Genomic DNA, 9,378 nt, shown 5'->3' with positions numbered 1-9,378 from the left:
ACATAAGAATAACATAATCGGATGCAACTACCTCCGTCATAGAAGGAAGGGCATAATATCTGGCCTGGCCTCCACCTATAGGGCGACCTCTACCTGTCCGACCTCCACCTCTAGTTGGCTGTTCCGGTGGGGTAGCAACTGGTGTAGTAATAATGGTCTGAGAAGCATAAGGGCCCTATGGAATAGGTGGGGCCTGAGAAATCTGTGAAGGTGCACCCCTCTTAAATTTAGGGCAATCCCTCATTATATGATGAGTGTCACCACACTCAAAACAAGCCCTCGGAGGACGTGGCTGCTGGGACTGGCTCGGGCCTGATCGGCTGGACTGCCCGCTGAAAGCACCCCATACAGGAGGTACAGTAGACACTGGAGGTGAATAATATGGAACACGAGGTCTGGGAGTAACCGAAATACCGCTGGAGGCTGGAAGTGCTGAATGAATAGGATGGCTCACATAGCCTCTACCATGACGGGTTGCAGCTGGGGCACAAGAACTGTTATATGTGCCAAAATCTCAAGGTCTCTTAGCTTCCCTTTCTTTTCTCTCCCGAGTCCGCATACCCTTTAATCTCCTAGCAATTGACACCGCCTGTTGGTATGTGATGTCCATCTCCAGTTCTCGGCCATACTAAATCTGATACTAGGGTGGAGGCCCTCAATAAATCGGCGAACCCGCTCTCGAACAGTAATAACAAAGGCTGGTGCGTGCCTAGCCAAATTATTGAATCAGACCGCATACTCTGACACGGTCATAGAACCCTGGCGCAGCTACTCAAACTCTGCGCGCCATGCATCTCGAAGACTCTGAGGAATATACTCCCTCAAGAACATATCCGAAAATTGAGTCCAAGTAAGTGAAGCTGCCTCAGCCTGACTATCCAACTCATATGCTCTCCAGCACTGGTAGGCCACTACTCTAAGCTGGAATGTCATGAAAGAAACCCCACTGGAATCCACAATACCCATAGTACGAAGGATACAGTGACATTCCTGAAGAAAACCCTGAGCATCCTCTGAAGCCAAACCGCTAAAAGTGGGAGGGTGGTACTTCTTGTACCTCTCGAGCCTGAGTTGCTCCCCCTCCGAAACTGTTGCCCTAGCCTCGGGCCGAACTGGGACAACTGGCTGCACTGGTATAACCTCTGGAGCATGGTCAACCTGGGCCCATGGCTCTGGGGTACGGGCGGCGGGAGTCTGTGCTCCTACCCCGGTCTGAGATGTGGCAGGAGCAAGTGGAATCAACCCTGCCTGAGCTAGAGTGCCAAACATGCTCAAGAACTGGGCAAGAGTCGCCTGAAGTGCAGGAGTAGTAACAGGTGTCTCAGGTGCCTGTTCTCCAACCGGAGCTACTGCTGGTTCCTCTGTAGCAGCTCGTGCAGGTGCTCTGGCTGCACCATGTGGTCTTCCTCAGCCTCTGGCACGGCCTCTTCCCCTACCCCAGCCTCTTGCGGCTCTAACATGGGGCATGTGTGTCTGATCATCTGATCCAGTTGTGCGTGTCCTCACTATCTGTGAGAGAATAGAAAGACAAGAGTTTATAATTTCGAAGTCAACAATGCGCACGATAAGGAATCAATGAAGTAAACGTTTTCCTAACAATTCCATAGCCTCCCAAAGATAAGTACAGACGTCTCCGTACCGATCTGCAAGACTCTACTAAACCTGCTTGTGACTCATAATACCTATGAACCTAGAGCTCTAATACCAACTTGTCACGACCCCAAATTCCCTCTGTATGATGTCGTGATGACACCTAATCCCTAAGACTAGGTAAGCCTATCAATGCGGAATAACAATAGAAATCTGAAATAAATAAATCTGTAAATTCACATAATTACAACTCCCAAAACCCGGTAGAAATAAGTCACAAGCTTCTAAGACTTTATCCTCAATGTCTCTATATATCAGAGTTTAAAGAAATAAAGGAAGCAACATAATAAGGATAGAAGCGGACTCTGGAGTCTGCAGACGCTGGCAGATATACCTCGAAGTCTCCGTACACAGGTAGCTCACTGATATCTGGGCTGGTAAGAAATACCTGGATCTACACAAAATGATGTGCAGAAGCGTAGTATGAGTACACCATAGCGATACCCAGTAAGTGCCAAGCCTAACCTCGGTAGAGTAGTGACAAGGTTAGGTCAGGCCCTACTAGAAATAATAAAAGACATGGTGAAATTCTTAAAAATATAATAACAATAAATGACAATGGAAATGAATCAAGTAAGTAGTATGTCACCATTTAAATTATACAAAATAAAGGCAAATAATGTCTCGCGGAAAGAAAATAGAAATTTACAACTTTAAGAAAAACACAACAATAATCAAAGGCAAATGCAGCCATAAAGAAATATCAACAAGGGCACTCCCGAGGTACCGCCTCGTAGTCCCAAATCATAAATAAATTCATAATATCTCTTTTCCTTATATCACCGCGGGAACCTTCACATTTAATTTCAAAGAAAATATTTTTCCCGAAATAGCATCCCGCGTTTTAGCCACCCTTATCACACAGCATGACTTCTAGTAGTTTCCCTACTAGCCACACGTATCAAGCCACCCTTATCACACCGCATGCGTTTCAACATCCAGATCTTATACCACCGCATGCGTATTAATATCACAATACATCATAATTTACACCTCAAGTGCTCAAATATTTCAATTTGCCAAAATAAATCAACAACAACAATATTTTCAACAATAGGGAGCTCACGGCTCAATCACAGTGAGTACAAAATCTCACAAAATATTCAGGAATAAATACTCAGCAAAAATAATATTTCACATTTTTTAACATGTTGCCTCAATACCAATTTTAACAAAAATATCAAATACTTCATATTAATAATATTTAGATTAAAGAAATTCAACCCTCAAATAATGCACAGAATAAAAGAAGTAAAGTCTCAACTAAACAAGTAAAATAATTAGTAGGAAAAATGTTAGGCAAATTTAAGAATATAAAATAGATCAATGATGATGAATATAATAGGATAAAATCTTTCACATTTAGCCCGTGTACACACTCGTCACTCCATGTACACGGCTTTCAAAACATTACAATTATCACATCAATACCAATCCTAGGGGGAATTTTCCCCACACAAGGTTAGACAAGTCACTTACCTCAAACCGCACTTAATCAGTCAAGTAATATGCATTTTCCTCGAATTTCCAACTCCGATTAGCTCTAATCTAATCATAATTAATTCGATTTAGTCAACACAAATTATAGGAATAATTTCCATATAAAAATACAAATTTTCTAACAAAATCCGAAATTTAACGCAAAATTCGCCCATGGTCCACGTCTCGGAACACGAAAAAAGTTACAAAATATGAACGGTCATTCAACCACGAGTCCAACCATATAATTTTTACTAAAATCTGATATCAACTCGACTCTTAAATATGCAATTTAAACCAAGAGGGTTTTCTAAATCTTCCAACGTAAATCCTTAATTAAATATTAAAAACAACCATGGATTCGAGTAATTATTGAGTTAAGAACACTTATCCCGTTGTTTTTCTTGAAATTTTTCCGAAAATCGCCTCTTCCCGAGCTCCAATTTGTCAAAAATGGAAAATGGGTTCGTCCCATTTTCAGAACTTAAAGTTTCTGTCCAGTGGTTTCTTCTTCGCGAACGCGACCCTTGCCTCGCGTTCGCAAAGCACAAAAATGTGCTTGCCAAAATTTTTTCTTCGCGAACGCGATGCCTATCAGAACTTAAGCTTCGCGAACGCGGGACGCCCATCGCGAACGTGAAGACGAAATGTGTGGGTTCCCAGCTGCCTCTTCTTTCTCTTCGCGAACGCGGTACGTGCTGAGTCTAGGCCTTCGTGAACGCGACCCCTCGTACGCGAACGCGAAGAACAAAACTCCATTGGCTTCCAGGTATTCATCGCGAACGCGAAACCTCCCTCGCGAATGCGAAGAAAGAAACCAGTAGCAGTAGTTTCAAGCTTCCGAAATGCGCTGAACATGATCCGAATTACGCCCGAGGTCCTCGGGACCTCAACCAATCATACCAACAAGTCCTAAAATATCATACGAACTTAGTTGAAACCTTAAATCACATCAAACAACGCTAAAACCACGAATCATACCCCAATTCAAGCTTAAAGAACTTAAGAATTTTCAAGTTTTACATTCGATGCCGAAACCTATCAAATCAATTTCGATTGACCTCAAATTTTGCACACAAGTCAAAAATGATATAACGGAGCTATGAAAATTTTTAGAACTGGATTCCAGCCCCGTTATCAAAAAAAACAACTCCCCGGTCAAACTTTCAAAAAACTCAACTTTCGCCATTTCAAGCCTAATTCCACTATGGACTTTCAAATAATTTTACGGACACGCTCCTAAATCTAGAATCACCATACAGATCTATTGGAATCATTAAAGTTCTATTCCGGGGTCGTTTTCATATAAGTCAACATCTAGTCAACCTTTTCAACTTAAGCTTTCAACCTTGAGACTAATTGTCTCAATTCATTCTAAAATCTCTCCGGACCTGAACAAATTACCCCGGCAAGTCATATAACAACTATAAAGTACAAATTGAGCAATAATTGGGGAAACATAACTGTAATACTCGAAACGACCAGCCGGGTTGTTACAAATACATAGATTATAAGATAAGGATTTTTTATTTACATTGTGTGTCATTTTTCAAAAATGACTATTACTAACACACTGATTTGATATTCGAATCTGAATTTAAATATAATTTGAGTTGTTTGCATTGAGTGTAAGCCAAATATGGTGTCGAGAAAAAACTACTTGGCAGTTTTAAGACAATATGTGCAATGTTATATAATAAAAATCACCTAAATTAAAAGAAAAAAAAATGTATATATAGGGTATTCAAAATTCAAAATCTGTGGGTAGAGATATTGATAAACTCAAAATGGAATCATACCGAAATAACTTTTCACCGGCAACAAAATTATTTAAATTTTTAGATAGCCGATTAAAGTGGATTTTAAATTAAGGATAATATCTTCATTGCATCATCATAAAGATAATCATTATTGAAATATATATAAAGTTTTAGAAATTGGAATTGCAAAATAGAAATATTTTTTAAAAGATAACATCATACCAAATAAGAGTTCAAGTCGTAGTAAAAAAGTCATGTCGTAACCAAAGAGTCGTTCATATTTTGTCAATCTTTGTGATTTTTCATAAATACGAGTTATTATTTCGCTTCGTGACTATTTTTAGATTCCATTGACACCAATGAAAATTGCGCAAAACAATATTATCACTACAAGAATTGAGAAAATGCTATTCTTTATTCATATAGTATTTCTTAATTAATATCTAACGATTATTTATAATTATCTAGAGGGTTTAAAGTTTAAGGTTATTTAAATATAATTCAAATAAATTAGATATTTAATATGGTTAGTGTCAAATATCAAAATGGAGTTATACTGAAAAAATATTCAGTGGCTAAAGAATTATTTAAATTTTTAGATAGCCACCTAAAATAAGTTTTGAATTAAGGATAATATTTTCACTTACATTATTATAAAAATAATTATTATTGAAAAAAAAAATTTTAGAAACTGAAATTTAAAAAAGAAATATTTTTTAAAAGATATCAACATACCAAATAAGAGTTCAAGTAGTAGTAAAAGAGTCAAGTCGTATCCAAAGAGTCCTTCATAGTCTCAACCTTTGATTGTTTTGCCATAAATATGAGTTATTATTTTGCTTCACAACTATTTTTATGATCCAATGACACCGACGAGAATGGTACCAAAAAAGAAAATAGAATTATAAATAGGAGATTTGAGAAATGGTTAATCTTTTTCATGTAATATTTCTTAATTAATATCTAATGATTATCTATATTTATCGAGAAAGTTTAAATTTTAAGATTATTTACATATAATCCAAATAACTCAAATACTTGACATGGTTAATGTCCGCGCATCCGCGCGGGTGCTAATACTAGTATATTTTTAAATGATAAAATGATCGATCAATTTCCTGTTGGAGTTTCGTGCTATTATAATAGTTTCTGGATAGATAAAAGAAGACAAGATTAAAAGAGTGAAATATTATTTTTTTTATATATTTAATAGTTTTAATTTTATGGCTTACAACTTAATGAGAATAAATTAATGTAATTTGTTGAAAATACTAAATGTTAGTAGAATTGTTCAATAAAATTACTCTAGTTGTTGACTACTTCAAATGGACGTAAAATTGTGTACTGACCTTCCAAATATTTGACCTTTTTAATGATTTATTAAAGGTAAAATATTAATTGCCTTTACGTCATAAATATTAGGTATATACTTCTGTCACGACCCAAAATTTGACTAGTCGTGATGGCACCTAGCCCAACCCGCTAGATAAGCCAATTAACCACTAACCAATTCCAATAACAATTAAAAGTGAAATTAAGTAAAGAAATATCTTAATCTTATTCTTTCCCCAAGGACTAGTAGTACAAATCATGAGATTCTAAGAATGGACTATACAAAGCTGGTATGAAGTAAATACATCATCTGTTCGAAAAGTACATAAACATAGTTTTATGAATCTAAGACTGCCATGAACAAGAGGCAGCAACAACCGGAACGCAGGTACATCTTCAGATCCAGCTCCCAACGAACACAGCAACATCAGCAGCCAACATCTGCACGAAAGGTGCAGAAGTGTAGTATGAGTACAACCAACCCCATGTACTCAATAAGTAACTAACCTAACCTTAGGTTGAAAGTAGTGACGAGCTTGTACCAAGGTCAGAGTCCAACTTCCATAACCAACAATAGTTCACAACAACATAAAACAAGTAATACCAGAAGTAACTCAACAATCAAATGCTCAACAAAAATATGATTTCTGAAAATAGTTCTGCCTTTCAAGTACATCAATGAAAACCCAAATCGTTTACAGGAGTTGCCAAAAATATGAATAAGTTTAAAAATAATAATTTTTCCAAAATCCTTTCAATAATAAATAAGATGTTTCATTTTCCTTACAGATAACCTGTGTAAAACAAATGCATCACTATGCCCATCTGTCAACATGTGTGAGAAATCATGAATGATGTGATACCGTACAGCATAAGAAAAATACATCTCTATGCATGTATGTCATGTGTGCATGTCAATGCAATGTATCTCAGAGATGAACTCATGTACTCAAACTCTCAGAGTACTCAATCTCACTTTCTCACACATTTCACTTATCATGCTCAATCACTCGGTACTGTATATGGCCAATCCAGCCCGTGGAGAAGATCCATCTCCAGGTATATAATGCTTCGGACAAGATTCATATCCAGGGAAGATCCATCCCTCAATAATATCAACCACGCTCACTAGGTGTGTGTAGACTCCGGAGGGGCTCCTTCAGCCCAAGAGATATAAACCGCATGCACAACTCACGTGCTATATAAAGCATGTAAGGCCTGTTGCAGGCGGGCAGCCCCGATCCACATAATAATAATAATATATATATATATATATATATATATATATATATATATATATATATATATATATATATATATATATATAATGGCCTGTTGCGGCGTGCAGCCAGATCCCAAAAATATCCTCAGAGTCAAACCCTCGGCCTCCCTCAGTCATCAATCTCTCCAGTCTGTCTCTCATGGGCTCACAATGTCATAAAAATAGCCCGAAAATGATGTTATGATGTATCAATAAATAACAACAGAGGGTGAGGTATGATATATAATGAAATGAATATGACTGAATATGAATTTTCAATTTAAAATAAATAATTCACAGCAATATGACCTCTGTGGGTTTCAATAATACTGGCACATAGCCTCAACATGATTTTTAATATGATTCTCAGGTAAATTTCCTCAACATATAAAACTGCATAGAAAATACCAAGATTATTTGACGACAAAATTCCACGGAAACAATTACGTCATAATTTCTATAGTGCACGCCCACCCGCCTGTCACCTAGCATGTGTGTCACCTTCAAGCAATTCACATAATACGTATATTCAGGGTTCATACCCTCAACTCCAAGATTAGAAGAGTTACTTACCTCGAAAAAGATGAATCCAATGCCGAGCAAGATAAACAGTACTCCAGAAATTTCATTCCGCGCGAACCTTCGAACGCCTTCATATCTCCTCAATTCCAAGCCAAACGATTCGAAACTAGTCAAACAACGTGCAAATTAATCAAAATATACTCTAATGCTTGCAATTTAATAATTTATAAAAATTTCTAATTCTTCTCAAAAAATTGACAGTGGGGCCCACATCTCGGAACTCGACGAAACTCACAAAATCCAACAACCCATTCAATTACGAGTCCAACTAAATCAAAATAACTCAAATTTGACCACAATTCGACCTTCAAATCTTCAATTAAAGTCTATAAAATTTTCTACCATTTTCAACCCAATTTCAAACATACGAGCATAACTCGATGTTTTATGCCTTAAATCATAAATCTACAGGTGAAAGACTTTCTTTTAAATATCAAAATCCATCTCGTTGTTCAATTAGAAATATCATATTTGAATACCCATGTCAAGAGAATAATAATTATGTCATAAAATAGTTTAATACCTTGAATGAAAATTAACTACAATTGTAGTTTGCGATTGTTGGGCACTGTTGCTTCGTCTGAAAACCGTTAATTGGAGGACATTTAGCTTGCCTTGAATCTCGAGAAAACAAGGTTGAAAAGCTTTGAAATCGATTCAATGGTCTTTGGAATACCACTGTCAGAAGCTCCCTTTAACTTTTCCCATCATTATCATATTCTCCTTTAATACTTTTAAAGCATCCCTAATCGGGATTACTATTACTGCCAGGAAAAAGGGTGGGCTTGACCCTTAATTCTTTTCCTAAATTATTGTCCAAAGTTACCAAAGTCCAAATACGGAACTACACATGGACCAATAATCCTTACTTACTTTCTTAACTCTCTTCTTTGTTCCATATTACGTAAATGTAAATATTAACAAAATGACTACAAATATACGTATAGGTAAACTATAAAAATAAAGAAACTATAATTAATGAGATAATTCAAAAGTTCATAAAAAAAAATATATATATATCGGATCGTTACATTCTCCCCCACTTAAATAAATATTCGTCCTAGAACGTGCCAATAGTTATTTCCAAGCCATCAAATCATTGTGCCACCTTACCATGCACATACCCTGGGGGTGATATATAGGCCTCACAACACAACATAATTGAAGATTATTACTTTAATCTTAGTCCGTAAACTTAGAACCCAATTTTCAACATTCAGAATTTCTTATAAGACCCGGATCTCACATCTACACACGGTATAAGTCCGAATAAGCTGTATCCAACCATAACCATAACCCCCAGATATAATCACA

At 36.8% G+C, this 9,378-nt stretch overlaps 1 long non-coding RNA gene across 1 annotated transcript; it reads right to left on the bottom strand.

The window, feature by feature from the left end:
• Nucleotides 1-6,418: 6,418 nt before the first annotated feature.
• Nucleotides 6,419-8,782, bottom strand: LOC104087036 (uncharacterized). Its single transcript, XR_684207.4, has 3 exons — nt 8,588-8,782; nt 8,056-8,170; nt 6,419-6,662 (listed from the first exon to the last, which is right to left on the bottom strand). It is a non-coding gene; the product is annotated as an uncharacterized lncRNA (long non-coding RNA).
• Between the last annotated feature and the right edge of the window lie 596 nt (nt 8,783-9,378).

This window comes from Nicotiana tomentosiformis, chromosome 6 (genome assembly GCF_000390325.3).
Source record: "Nicotiana tomentosiformis chromosome 6, ASM39032v3, whole genome shotgun sequence".
Classification (NCBI taxonomy): Eukaryota; Viridiplantae; Streptophyta; class Magnoliopsida; order Solanales; family Solanaceae; genus Nicotiana; species Nicotiana tomentosiformis.
The sequence above is the reverse complement of the archived record's forward strand: the minus strand, read 5'-3'. Positions and strand labels throughout refer to the sequence as shown.